Source organism: Triticum aestivum, chromosome 7B (assembly GCF_018294505.1).
Source record: "Triticum aestivum cultivar Chinese Spring chromosome 7B, IWGSC CS RefSeq v2.1, whole genome shotgun sequence".
Lineage (NCBI taxonomy): Eukaryota > Viridiplantae > Streptophyta > Magnoliopsida > Poales > Poaceae > Triticum > Triticum aestivum.
Genome location: NC_057813.1, coordinates 584,787,783 through 584,802,826, shown reverse-complemented (window position 1 = coordinate 584,802,826; position 15,044 = coordinate 584,787,783). Strand labels below are relative to the sequence as shown.

At 46.7% G+C, this 15,044-nt stretch overlaps 2 pseudogenes; one reads left to right on the top strand and one right to left on the bottom strand.

The window, feature by feature from the left end:
- The first annotated feature begins 755 nt into the window (after positions 1 to 755).
- On the top strand, positions 756 to 9,241 carry LOC123158201 (wall-associated receptor kinase-like 6; annotated as a pseudogene).
- Positions 9,242 to 10,608: 1,367 nt separating this feature from the next.
- On the bottom strand, positions 10,609 to 13,441 carry LOC123158200 (uncharacterized; annotated as a pseudogene).
- Between the last annotated feature and the right edge of the window lie 1,603 nt (positions 13,442 to 15,044).

Below are 15,044 nucleotides of genomic sequence, written 5' to 3'. Positions count from 1 at the left end.
ATTTGTTCTTCGTTTCAAAATTTGTTCTCAAGATTCAAAAAATGTTCATACTTTTAGAAAAAAATTATGTTCAAATTTTGTTCTCAATTTCAAAATTTTGTTCTCTAAATTCAAAAAATGTTCGGAATTTAGAAAATGTTCCTGTTTTTTCAAGATTTGTTCACCAGTTCAAAAAATGTTTATGTTTTTAAAACAAATAACTATTCAGAAAATTGTTCAAAATTTCACACATTCTTTGCGTTATAAATTTTTGTTACAAATCTAAAAATTGTACATTTTTCAATACTTGTTCGTGTTTTTTGAAAATTGTTCAGAATTTCTTTTAAAAGTATTCAGAGTTTTATGTAAATGTTCGAAAAAATGGAAAATATTTTGATATGTCGGTATTTTTAGTACTAATAGGTTTCGTGTTGAATGTTTGACAGTAACTCTGATCAGCTCCGGTGGTTAGGTGTCGTGTTTACAAGCGCCAGGTCGGGAGTTCGAATCCTGATTGGGGCTGCTCTTTTTGTTGTATTTTTTCACCGCTGGCTGTTCCGCGTGGGCCGGCCCAGACGAGATAGGAGTTCCCCCGCCGGTGGAGGCTTTGGTCGCGAGGGCTTGGGTTGCAGCCACTGGGCCTTAGTCTTTTCTAAAGCCTCAGTGGGCCTTAGTTTATTACAGCCCACGACCAAACAGCCATACAGATGCCACAGCCTCACTCACCCCCGAGGCCCCGCCCCCCTGCCGCTGGCGCTGAGCCGGCGAACCCTACCATGCAACAGCGACCGGCCGACCGGATTCCGCCGATCGCGACGGCCGTCCCCTCCGAAGTCCGATCTCCGTGCGGTGCTGCGCGCGAGCTGCACTCGCCTCGCCCGTCGGCTGCGGTGGCGCCGGCGCCGGCGCCAGGCTGTCCGGGGCTCCGGGCGTATGGCCGTGTACGCCGGCACACTTACAGTTTCGATTTCAGTTTTCTCCTTCTTTTCGACCTACTGGTCATGGCACTACAATCACACCATGCATCGGTTAATCTGATTGAATCGCTCGTTGGCAGCTGCAGCTGAGCAATGAGCAGCAGAGCAGGTCAGCCGCAAGTGCAGCGAGCAGTGGGCAGCAAGGAGCACTGGACCAACCTAGCAAGGTGATTTGTCGGGCATTTGAATTTGCAAATTGTTACTACTAGCTTTGTCTGAATGCACCGGTGGGTGAATGGCCAAGTTTAAACTCTGAAAATTGGAAAATGCATTAGCTAAATAGTATACGAAGCTTTGAGCGTGTGAACAATGAAGCATTTTCTGTCTAATGTAAACATGGTAGGTGTCGAAAAGGAAGGAAGGTGGTTGAATTCTTTATCGTGAAACATGAAAAATTGTACTGTAACTTCGAATGCCCACACCAAAAATTGCTCCTCCCCTAAATAAATCAAAGAAACATTACACAACAACACAGTATTATTCAGAAGGGAAATAAACGGAGATCCTAGCTTCTAGTATTATCTTTGTCCGCCGGAAAAAATGAATAAATGGGCTTGCTTGGATTGAGTGCACACAGTTCCATCAATGACTGACTTTCCCACCCAATGGAGTCAATGGAGTGGTGTCTGCTTGGATTGAGTGGCCGCAATCTAAGACTTGATTTTAGTCCATTGCTCAAGGTCAATGGAGTCAATGCCCCATTTCATGGGTTAGAATGTTTCTGTCCAGTGACTGCCATTGCTTCTTCTCTGATTAGTTACGCTCGTTCCTTCGCACAAGAAAATTTGCTTTTGAGAGAATCTAAAGTTGGGACTCCTGGTATGGTAGAAATTAGTATGTCAATTACAGAATACAGATGTTGTAGATCTGTTTGATAAAAGCAAAAACAGATACAACCTTGCCTATATCCGCCGAAATTGTTTTATGTAAGCACATGGTTAATATTGGAGTATCAAGCTTCTTTTGTGTGGCCTTAATGTAAATCCTATCATGCTTCCTTTTTGTATTGTATTATAGAGGAAACTTCCTGTCCTAATAAGAGAAATGGAGAAACTTCCTCCGTAAGTACCAGTACAGTACAGTGCATGGGCCCATTAGTGATTTTGACATCTTCGATATCCTCCTATAATAGAGCCCATCAGTTGTGGTATTCTATGCCAGTTACTTCTCCACAAATTCTCCCTCACCTCACTTGCTGAGCAAGGTGTCGAGCGAATTACCCAGTTCAACACCATGCTTGTTTTGCTCATACCTGCCATGCTAGGGATGGCTGAAGCACGAGCATCTGCAGTTGTGAGAAGCTTAGATGGGAGCACCACCCAGCCTCTGAACCGCCTGATCGGTCGGTTGGACGCCGGCATGGGTTCTTCAAATTTGACTCTCAGCTGTGCCAATAGATGTGGTCACTTGACCTTCAGCTACCCATTCGGCATAGGAGCTGGTTGCTTCAGGAATCCTGAATTCAGTCTCATTTGCAACCACACCACCAATCCCCCTAAACTCTTCTTGCACGATGGTAGTAGTACAAGTACAACCCAGGTTGTGGGCAATATTTACCCCAGTGGCATGTCAGTGAACTTGTGGGGCAAGCACTTGCAGTTCAGCTCTTTTTTTGTCAACTTCTCCAAAACCATCCCCATGAAATCTGGTCTCCATGCCTACAACATGTCATGGACTCCAGGGAAAACTTTTAGCCTTCTCAGTACAATGTCCCTTTCTGTCATTGCTTGCGACTTAGATGTGTACTTGGTGCGTAAAGACCTTGGTAACCGTGAGTTGGTTTGCAAGGTATCCTGCCCCAGCATAGATATTGCGGAGCAAGTTTATAAGCAGGACCGACATGGCCCTGGGTCGTGTTCTTTTACATATTCTGCATTAACAGTTCACACCCTCGAGTTTCAATTTGTTCCCCACAAGACAAGTAAGATAAAAACACAATCTAGACTCAACATCTTGTGGGATACAATCGACATAACTATTAATATCTTAATCATATGGAGTATCCTCGACCAAACGAGCTGCTCCAGGAGCATGGATAATAGCAACTATGCATGTGTCAGCCACCACAGCGAATGCACGGTTCCTCTTGCCGATAAAGGTTATATCTGCCGGTGCATCAGTGGTTATGAAGGCAATCCATATATCTCTGGTGGCTGCTCAGCTGTCCATGGTAATAATCTCCTTTATCATACCTTATCTTTTGAAGCTCCTTTTGGATTTGTTTTTAACAAAAAAAATATGTAGTTCTATGAAACTAACTCCACGATAATCAAAGAAACAATACCAACTATTTGTCAAAATTAATATCTACTATCTCACTAAGTACCCCCTCTATTTTGAAATATAAGGCTTCTTCGGTCTCTGTATTACAAGGCCTTGACCAACAATTGCTTTAATATGTGGTATAGGTGACATGGAATTGATGTCACCCGATTCATTTAAAAAGTATTTACTCATGTTTGTGGTTTTTTATAACTTAAACCACAAATTAACTGACAACTATTGGTGAAATAACTCGTCTTAACGAATAAAAAAATACACACTGTATCTTGAAATGGAGGAATTACTGAGTAATCTTAGGAACATGTCTAGTCCAACTTAAGTAGCATTATTTTGAAGTCATGTACATGTTTTGCTTTTTACCTGTGACACTACTGGGACTCCATTTTCTCTACTACTATAGTACACAAATTTTTGAATTCGGACTAGCTATCCATCAAGATTCATGAGCAACTGTGAGCCATTGATTTGTTCTAGAAGATGAATATCCACTGTTTATCAGTACCACACCCAAGTGATCTAACGGTTCATGTTTCCTGGATTCGCTCTGTACAAACACGCACCAACATGACTCCACGATCTTTCTGGAACACTCACGGCACCGAATGCTACCACACACCACACGTGCTGGTGCAAATTAAAAGTCTGCTATTTTGGATCTTCTGTGGCTATTTTGAATTTCATTGCTCAATGACGGGAGGTCTGGAATATCTAGCAAACAACGACTCACTGAACAACTAACATTTGTCAAATCGATGGGTGAACATTTATTCCCTTCGTCTTAAAATATAAGACATTAAGCTTTTACAAATCAAAAGCACTCGATGTCGTTTGTATCCACCGAGTCCAAATGCAGCACCTTGACAATCCTTTCTCAAAATCCAACAAATTAAATGATGAAGTCACTTTTTTGCAAAAAGAGAGTGAAAAACACGTGCATAGCACGTGCCTTCTACTAGTAGCATTTAGAGGTTCATCTCGGTAAACAATATTTTTTATTTTGTGCTAGGCTAGCAGCTTAACATGACCAATTGACAAACACGCTGCGCATGTAGTTCTCTGGTTGCCACACATTCATTTGCATTTGAAGTTCAAATCTAATTTGATCGCATTAGCAAAGAAGATAAAGGATGGCAATCATAAGATCAAAAAATATGAAAAAAAGGGAGAATCATTAATATTAATTTCACAAAAATACATGCATATCATAAAAACAAGAAGTAAATCTGTGTTTTAAATTATTTACTTAAATTTGTTAATTACGCTTATTGTTGGGCCCCACTGGTCATATGATTGCTACTTCCATCTCTATAGTAGCAATGAAAAACTATTGGATGTATAATGGTAATATTTCAAATGCATATATTGCTACTTAGTTTCTTCCAGTATTTCTAATTTGGACAAATCTTGTATAATAAATGCTATTTAAAAACCTCTGCTACTTTTGTGTTCATCTGAATTGGCCAATGCAGACGCACAGGCTGATGATCAATAAAACTAATCTTAGGATGTTTGTGAGTGAACCGAGATGTGTGGCATGTGGTGTTGAGAACAAGAGCGACTATGAGTTTTTCTATGTATTTTTATCCCACTTGAAAGATAGAGTATTATTGTATGCCTTGAATTGTTATGTATATTTAAGTATATTACGGCTGTGATTGAGTTAATGTACAAGCACCATTCTGTGCTAGAAATATTAAATTTGCCTTGGTGGGATGTCATTTAAATTCTTAAGATTCACTTTAGTCTCATTAATCTACCGAGCTGCCAGCATTTTCGTCTGATTGCGTATTGGTGATTTTTAATCTTATTACCACAACTACAAGTATAAACAAACTAGTCCTATTGAGGAGTTGGGCCATTTAATAAAAATAGCTAGAAAGGATAAAAATATCATTATTACACCATAACTTTTACAGTTGTACAGTGCTATGTTGATAAAATGACTTCCATATTTGAGCACATTATCTTGCTTCTTTAGCTAATCTGATGAATTTGAATATCTTTTGAGAAATAGAGTATAATTCAAGACCACATAGGGTGAATTGTTCTCGACGATGTGGAAATATAAGTGTCCCATTTCCTTTTGGCATAGAAGAAGGTTGTTCTGCGAGGAAAACTTTTAAGCTCAACTGCTCAGACACTACACCGCCCGTTCTCTGGCATAATAATGGCTTCGTTGAAGTGACATACATAAATGTCAATGAGGGGCTCCTGGGAATCAAATATGAGTCGAGTGTTGGAGACGAGTCATTTAACATTATGCTACAATCTTCAGAAGCTGATGAACCGAACCTGTATGTCAATCCTCTGGAATCAGCCTCTGTGCAGTGGGCTGTCGCTAATCTTACATGCCAAGAGGCGGAAAAAAACACCTCTGGATATGCGTGCGTTAGTGTCCATAGCTTCTGCCTGGGTGTCATCAGCTCCATGGAAGGTTATGTTGGATACAGGTGTGCATGCTTGCGCGGTTTTGAAGGAAATCCATACATCCCAGATGGTTGTGAAGGTACTCCCCTTCTCTTTATCTTTACAACTGTAGTTTATTATTTGTACAAATGTTATGTATCTCCTGACAGAGATATGGTTACAGATATTGATGAGTGCAAACGGACACCAGGACTTTGCAAAGGGAATTGCCAGAACACTATCGGAAACTACACCTGCACCAAGTGCCCTGATCATACAGAGTATGATATAACAAAAATGCAGTGCACTCCAGTAAGAAAGCAAAATTTCTACTTAGGTGAGCCCATCTCTACTGTATGTTCTGTTCGTCCCCTCAAAAGATACTCGGGATATATGAGGATTGATGGATCAGTTTCGTTATGTAGGTATTGTGATTGGGCTAAGCAGTGGCCTTGGCATGCTACTTTTCGGCTTAACTACGATATTTCTCGTTCAAAGATGGAAAAGAGACGTCCAGAAGAAACTAAGAAGGAAGTATTTCCGAAGGAACAATGGCCTTCTCTTGGAACAATTGATATCAGGGGATGAAAATGCGAGCGAGAGGACAAAGATTTTCTCCTTGGAAGAGCTTAAAAGGGCAACAAATAACTTTGATCCTGCACGTATCCTTGGACGTGGAGGACATGGCACAGTCTACAAAGGGATCTTATCAAACCAGCATGTGGTAGCCATAAAAAAATCCCAGATAATCAGGGAAGGTGAGATCAGCGATTTTATCAACGAGGTTGCAATTCTCTCTCAGATAAATCACCGGAATATCGTGAAACTTTTCGGGTGCTGTCTTGAAACTGAGGTCCCCTTACTAGTGTACGACTTCATTCCCAATGGTTCATTGTTTGAAAGTCTTCATCATGATAAACATGGTTTCTTTGACATGGAATGACTGCCTACGGATTGCAGCAGAAGCTGCGGGTGCTCTATGTTATCTCCACTCTGCAGCCTCAATATCAATCTTTCATCATGATGTGAAGTCCTCTAATATACTCCTAGACACAAACAATGCAGCAAAGGTTTCGGATTTCGGCGCTTCAAGAATTGTCCCCATTGATCAAACTCATGTAGCTACAAATGTTCAGGGCACATTCGGTTATTTAGATCCAGAATACTACCAGACTGGGCAGCTAAATGAGAAGAGTGATGTTTACAGTTTTGGTGTGGTACTCCTAGAACTTCTTATCAGGAAAAAACCTGTTTTTACAGCTGAGTCGGGAATGGCCGAGAGCTTGTGTAACTACTTCCTCTTGGAGATCAGGTCGAGGCAACCCAAAGAAATAGTGGTGGCACAAGTTCTTGAAGAAGCGAACGAGGAGGAGATCAACGGGGTTGCTTCTCTTGCGGAAAAGTGCTTGAGGCTAAGGGCATCTTCAGCCGCGCCCCCAACAGGCCGTCCCCAGGCGATTTTGCCGCGCCGGCGCCAAAAAAAGGCCCCAGTCGCGCCCCCAGAAGCCCGTTTTTCGCCGGCTCGGGCCAAAACTGGTGCCGGCGGACCCAGGCCGAACCCGGCGCCCTGGGGGGCGCTTGGGGAGCCGGCGCAAGCGAAAAAGGCGCGTGGGCCTACCCTGGAAGCGACCCGAGGGTCTTTTCCCGCCGTTTCTTGACGCTTTTCCCTCGCATCTCTCCCGCTCGCTCGCCTTCCTCCCGCCATTCTATCCCTTTCTCCCGCCAAACCCCCTCCCGCTCGCCGCGAAGAAGCACGCCATGCCGCCGAAGAAGTACGCCATGCCGCGCGCGGCGGCAACCGTGACTGGCGTCGTGGTCCAGCCGAAGCAGAGGAAGCCGAGGGCGCCGCCATCGAAGCCACCGGGCCTGTCGAACGCCGAGTGGAGGGTGGAAGTTCAGCGGCGCGAAGCGGTCACCGCCGATAGGCGGAACAGGGCCATAGCCAAGAAGGCCCGCGACAACACGGCGCGCGCGGCGGCGTCTTCCTCATCGGTCGACCAGGCGGGGATGAATCCACCCGTCGTCAGCCACGCCCAGTACGCGCCCTGGGGACAGCAAGGCGCCGGATCTCCATGGGGTTCATCGTCGCCCGGCTACGCCGACGGCGACGCGCACGGCGGGTTCAACCCAAACGTGACCTTCCCTCATGGTCACCCCGCTACGCGCATGCCCTCGCCCGCCTTCGTCGGCGTGCAGTACCCTCCATACAACTACTCGCCGCCCGCCTCCTACGCGTCCACACCGACGCCCCATCTCTACCGCGGACCGCTACCCTTCTCGCACCTCGGCGACGCCAACGACACGGGAGCCGACATGGACGACATCATCACGACAGGATTGACCGTGGCCGCCGAGTCTCCCGGGTTTGCCACCCAGGACGAGGTAGTGGACCTCAACGGCGACATGGAGGCCGAGCTCGGCTACGTCTACGGCGACGACGCGCAGGAACCCGAGGAGGAGGAGGACGAGGAGGAGGAGGAGGAGGAGGAACCGGCTCCTGTTCCGACGAAGGGGCGCCAGAAGAAGAAGAAGCGGGCGGCTAGGTCAGGCGAACCGCGCATCAAGTGGACGTCCAAGGAGGAGGAATGCCTCGCCGAAGCATGGAAAGTCGTCTGCCTCGACCCGACCACCGACACGAACCAGAGCTTGGACACGTACTGGGACCGCATCAAGGCCGAGTTCGACGAGCGGAAGCTCGTCGACCCCTACTTCAAAGGCGTGTACATGCAGCGTGGCTCCAAGGCGATGGCGAACCATTGGGGGCGTATCCAGTTGGCGTGCAACAAATGGCATGGAATCGTCGAGGAGGTCGCGGCTCACCCGGAGAGCGGCGCCAGCATTGAGGATCAGGTACGCACGCCGTTCGCCCGCATATCTTCGTCCCCTACGCCCGCCGCCCGCCAACTGTTTGTCTCTCCGCGCAGCTGCTGCGTATGTTCGCCATGTATCGGGGCGACAACCAAGACGCCGACTTCAAGCACCTCCACGTCTACAAGTGCATTGACAAGTGCGAGAAGTGGGCGGAAGTCCGGCGTGCCCTCGACAAAGCCAAGGAGACATACAAGCCAGACGCGACGACCACGGGCGCGCCAGAGGGACGGCCGGACGGCCACAAGATGGCAAAGAAGGGGAAAAGCGCCGACGCGGCAACCACGCGAGTGCAGGAGTCCATCGAGCATTGCCTCGCCGACGCCCAGGCCCGGGCCGTCCTACGCGAAGAGAAGACCGAGGCGCGGTGGTCGTCGCTTATGAAGAACAACGCCATCAAGCTCGACCTGCTCCGGACGAACGTCGCCGCGAAGAAGACGAACACCGACATGGCTTTTCTGATGAGCGGGGCGGACATGCTCCAGAGCAACGACGAGAAGCTCAAGGCGTGGTACCTGGTGCAGCGCGGCCTCATCCTGAACGAGCTGCCGACGGCAACGCCGATGACGCCCACGACCACACAGACGCCAAGCCCGGACGGCGCCTCTACATCGCCGCCCAGCAGTGCCGAAGCTGCGCCGACGCAGCCCTGCGACGAAGCAGGTCCGACACCGACGAGCCCGCGCACGCCGACTCCGCCAACGCCTGGAGCCGACCAAGTCGAGTGAATCGTTGCGCATGGCGGCCCCCTGTTTTTTGTAACGCCAGACTACGTCCGATCGCCGGATTTGCGGCGTCTTTTGAGAGCGGGAACGACCAAGTTTGAATTTCCCGCATCCTGGGGCCGGCGCGTGGGGGCGTGACTGGGAGCTAGGTCGCCCCCAGAGGCCGAACTAGCGCCGGCACGCCCCCAGGCCGCTCTATTTAAGCGCCCTGGGGGGCCGAACGGCTGGAAATGCCCTAAAAGGTGAGGAAAGGCCTACAATGAAGTCGAGACAACATTGCAGCAACTACGAATGAATCGTACAAATTCATCTCAAGTTGATCCAGCCGTTGAGTATGAGATGCAAGGCCACCAGTCCATGGTCATGAACCTAGCCGGGAGAACTTACCATGTACCATCTCAGCGCAGCCAAAACGCATGCTATAGCTTGGAGCAGGAGTTCCTCGCATCCGCTAGCCTGCCCCGCTAGATATGCTTGTCAGCTCTCTAGTGTTTTTGCCATGGTTGTTCTTTCTAAGCTGAGGCAAACACTGTGTTTTGCAGCACCATCTTAGATCACCTTATCTTGTAAGGCCCTACATGCAAACCTCTTTTTTTACAAAATGTATTATGCAGTACCATCTTTTTCTTTTTGAGCATATACAGTACCATCTTCTTGATGAATGATGGATTTACTCAACAAAATTAGTGTTTCATCCTTGATACATCGCACTCTATTAACACACATCCCTTGCTGAAATGATATTCCCATATTGAGCTGGAACCATTCCTGCTATAATTATCTTTCTCCTTTTTTTAGTAACCAGCTAGAGTGCTGCATATTCTTTTTGTTCTTTGGGCTCCTTTGATTCAAAGGAATTCAATAGGATTTTTGAAGGATTGAAACCCTTTGGAAATTTCCCTATGTTTGTCCTTTGATTCATAGATTAAATCCCATAGGAATTTTTCCTTTGGAATCTTTTGTACTACATTTCATAGGAAATCTAACATCCACTCTGAAAGTGCCTTTCTGCTCCCGAGCTCATTTGAGCTTGGTGAACAGTAAAATAAAAAAAAGGAAAAATAAAAAAAATTCCAAATTTTTTTGGGGAGAAACATTGACAAAAGTTCTAAGTGCTTGCAAAAATTCATCATGAAATCACATTCCTGTAAGGCGTGGCAAAAAAAAAACAAATTCAGTGCTCCAAAATGCTTTTGAAAGTAGCATTTTCAAAGTACCGATTTTGTTTTTTTCGCCACGCCTTCTAGAAATGTGATTTCATGAAGAATTTTTGCAAGCACTTAAAACTTTTGTCAATGTTTCTCCCCAAAAGAAAATTAGATTTTTTTGAATTTTTCTTTTTTTTTGCGGGGAAAACCGGAGAGCTTTATTCATATGAAGGCATTTTTGGGACAGTCAGCCAACAGGCTGGTCACCAAAAAACCTGGAGTCTCCTCAAGCCAGCTGTCGGTCACATTCAGAGTGCAAGCGCGCTTTGCACAAAGATGCGCCGGGACATTAGCTGACATGTTTACATGCTGAATATCAAAAAGAGTAAATTGATTACATAGCTCTCCTATCTCTAATAGTAAAGGAGCCACAATTGACCGAGAATCGTGGCGAGTGTTCCAGAGCGTCACCATCTCCAAGCAGTCAGTCTCCATTACCACATACGAGTATCCTCGAAGTGATGCAAAGCGAACTCCATCTCGCAGTGATAAACCCTCCATAATCAAGGGATCAGAAATACCCAAATATGGTCTGCACCATGCTCCTAGGAGCGCCAAAGAGGATCTGGCCACCCCTCCTGCACCGCCCCTGCCATCCGCTAGGTTTAAGGCACCATCCGTAGTGATCTTAACAAATCCCTCATCAGGCGGTCTCCAACCGAAGCCAGGCAAAATCAAAGCATCTCGGCGTGGAAGATGAAGGAGGGCAATCGCCTCCTTGGTGGCCCTGAGTGTTGCCGTTGGATTCTTTCCCTCTTCGCCGTGCTTGATTCTGTTCCGGGAATGCCATATAGACCACATGATTGTTGTGATCTTTGCGCGATCATTAGTAGTGAACCGAGGATCACATGTGATATCTCGCGCCCAAGAGTCTGGATGAAGACGAGGCAGTCTAAGGCCAAACCAAGCATACGCTTCTTCCCAGAACTGTTTTGCGTGCGAACAATGTATGAGCGCATGCTCCAGATTCTCGTCCATAGCCAAACAAACATTGCATCGACGGATCTCTGCAATATGTCAATAGTTAAGAGTGGCCTCATCTGGGAGAATTCCACGAAGAACCCTCCACCAGAACACTAACCTTTGGGATGACATTCAATTTCCATAGAGATTTCCACAACTGTGTATCTTCCTCTGAGGTTCCGGTAGCCGTCCCTTCCTCTAGAGCAGCACGCTCTTTCTGAGTCCCGAGAGCACGGTACGCCTACTTCACAGTGTAGTTCCCCAATCTTTCGAATGCCCATGCAAGAAAATCATCTCCTCCTCCTTGCCGAATTGGGATATTCAGAATTGCTTCAGCATCAGGAGCAATGAAAGTATGACGAACAAGTTCTTGTCTCCACGACCAATTTGATGGGTCAATAAGCTCGGACACACGCTCGACGGTCGTATGTGGTGGCCGAAAGATAGGAGACATGGATATTGTACCTGGAATCCACTTGTCATTCCAAACCGAGATGGAAGAGCCGTCACCCACGCGGGAGATCAGTCCAGACCGTAGGGCCTCCCTCCCTGCAATGATCGCCCTCCAAGTGGCCGACGCCGACTTGGGTACAGTAGCCTGCATGAAGTCAGTGTCGGGAAAGTAGCGGCCTTTCAAGACTCTTGCACAAAGAGAATTGGGATTGGTGATGAGCCGCCACCCATGCTTGCCCAACATAGCAAGATTGAAGATATGAGGGTCTCGGAAACCCATACCACCCTTGCACTTTGGTGTAGCTAGCTCTTTCCAGGACACCCAGTGCAAAGATTTCTTGTCTAGAGAGCTACTCCAAAAATATTTAGCCACTGGTGAAGTAAGACTCTTGCAAACTTTTTTGGTCAAAAGAAAAGTGCTCATCGAATATGTAGGAATAGATTGGACGATCGATTTTAGAAGAGTTTCTCGGCCTGCACATGCCAATAATTTCTCCGACCAACCTTGCATTTTCCCACGAGCTCTTTCGCTGATGTGATCAAATGTGCCAGAGGTGATCCGTCCCACAGCGGTAGGCAGCCCCAGGTATTTCTCGCTGAATGCTTGCACTTGGATATTCAAAGTTGCTTGCATAACCTGCCTCAACGAATCAGGAGTGTTAGAACAGAAATATACCAAACTTTTGTCACGATTAACACTTTGGCCAGAGGCCTCTCCATAGATTCTGAGAATTTCATTAAGTCTAAGAGCGCTAGGATTACATGCATTGATGAAGATCAGGCTATCATCTGCAAATAACAAATGTGTGACCCATGGCGATCTATAGCTCACTCTCAAACCCCTGTCTATAGTTATTCCATTGTAATATTTTAGCAACGAGGAAAAACCTTCTGCACAAAGCAGAAAAAGATAGGGTGAAACTGGGTCTCCTTGACAGAATCCTCTGGTAGGTGTGAAGTATGGTAACAGCTCTCCGTTGACACGTACCGAAAACCGAACCGAGGAAACACACTTCATTATCAATCTGACAAAGCTCATACAAAAGCCCAACCAAACTAGTATAGCTTCCAGATAATGCCACTCAACGCGATCATATGCTTTCATCATATCAAGTTTGACCGCACATGAGTAATTCTTTCCCTTCTTTCGTCTCCTCATCGTATGTATGCTTTCATAAGCAACTAGAACATTGTCAGTAATGAGGCGACCGGGAACAAAAGCACTTTGCTCTTCACTGATTACTTCGTCCATAATGCATCTCAAGCGATTAGTAATTGCCTTCGCTGCAATCTTGTATAGAACTGGGCACAAAGCAATAGGACGATATTGAGTAATTGATTGGGGGTGTCTGACCTTGGGGATTAGAGTAATAGAAGTGTCATTCAGACCCGATGGTAGCTCACCTCCATTCAGAAAATCAAGAACTGCCTGGGTTACATCATCGCCAAGTAAATCCCAATGACGCTGATAAAAACCTGTAGTAAAACCATCGATACCCGGTGCCTTGGACGGAGCCATTTGGAACAAGGCCACCCTGACTTCGTCCGGGGTGTATGGTTTGGAAAGATCGGTGTTCATCGCCTGTGACACCTTGACCGGCACATGCGATAACAAAAACTGTGGGTCTGCAAAACCTTGTGACTCATATAACTGTTGATAAAAGGTCTGCACCTCCACTTTATCCTCATCTCTACTAGCACACACGGTGCCATTAGCTCGTCGCAACTCTGTGATTTTATTCATTCGCTGGCGCTGCGCTGCTTGTGCTTGGAAATAAGATGTGTTGCAATCACCATCGCGAAGCCACGGAACTCTCGACCGCTGTCGAATCCACACTTCCTCTTGATGCAGGGCCTCTTTTAATTTTTTAACAATGTTTTTCTCCTCATCCGACGGCCCAGTTCCTGTGGCCTGGCACCGAACACGGTCTAGACGCTTTTGGAGTTGTCTGACTGTACGTGTCAAACACCCAAACTCTCTCAAACTCCATGGCTCTAGAGTGGACTGCAATGTACCAAGTGCCGAAGCAATGCCTTGCAGACCAGGAGTCCGCTGTATGCCTCGCCAATTATCGGCTACAAGACGATCATTGTCAGGACCCCGACTCAATGCCACATCGATCTAGCATGTAACACCTCATATCACTTTGCGGCCTCACGCACGGTATTCCCACGGGTGTCGCCTTACCTTTGCCCGGGACCGTTTGCGCCTTTTGGCACACGTATATGACAGTGTCGCTAGCATCCATATGATAAGGAGCCCGGGCTGACATGGCTAGTCGTAAACCCAAAGCGGCACAGACTTACAGGGACAGGCATCCATGACCCAGCATCGAACGTGTCGGTCATCAGCGAGTGAATCCAGGCTGTAGCACTGGGCTAGCAGGACTCCGGTGAACCGGGCTGTAGCAGGCTAACAGGACTCCGGTATTCATCGCGTGACATTTCCCCGAAGGGACAGACACAGGAACAAAGAAGGACACATGCCGGCCAGCCTAAGTGTTCCGGAGCAGTAGCAAGCTACCATGGCTCAGTGGAAACACTAGGAGACATTTCCCGGTAAGAGAGGCTACTAAAGATAAACAACTAGATGGTCAGATCCCACACATACCAAGCATTTCAATAACATACACACAATATGCTCGATATGTGCAATACAACATGGCATCACAAAATGACTCTACGACTCAAGTAGTTTATTCAATAGGCTCCGAGGAGCGAGATATTGCAAACATGGGTCTCATGACCCAACACTCAGAGCATACAAGTCAAAGCACAAGCGGAAGCTATCATGTCTGAGTACAGACAACTATAAATGAAAAAGGCTGAGAAGCCTGACTATCTATCAGATCCTGCCGAGGGCACAAGATCGTAGCTGAGGTATCAAGCTAAACGTCGAAGTCCACGTGAAACTACTAGCGAGACCGAAGTCTCTCTGCAAAAACATAAAATAGGCAAACGTGAGTACAAATGTACCCAGCAAGACTTACATCAGAACTATCTACATATGCATCATTATCAACAAAGGGATGGTGGGGTTTAACTCCAGCAAGCCAGCTTTGACTCGGTGGCTATCCTAAACTACGACTGCAATGTAACTCTTTTGAGGTGGCGCACACGAGTCCACATAATCACCATAGCAATACACCACTATGGAATCGCTCCCGTCTCCCTACGAGAAC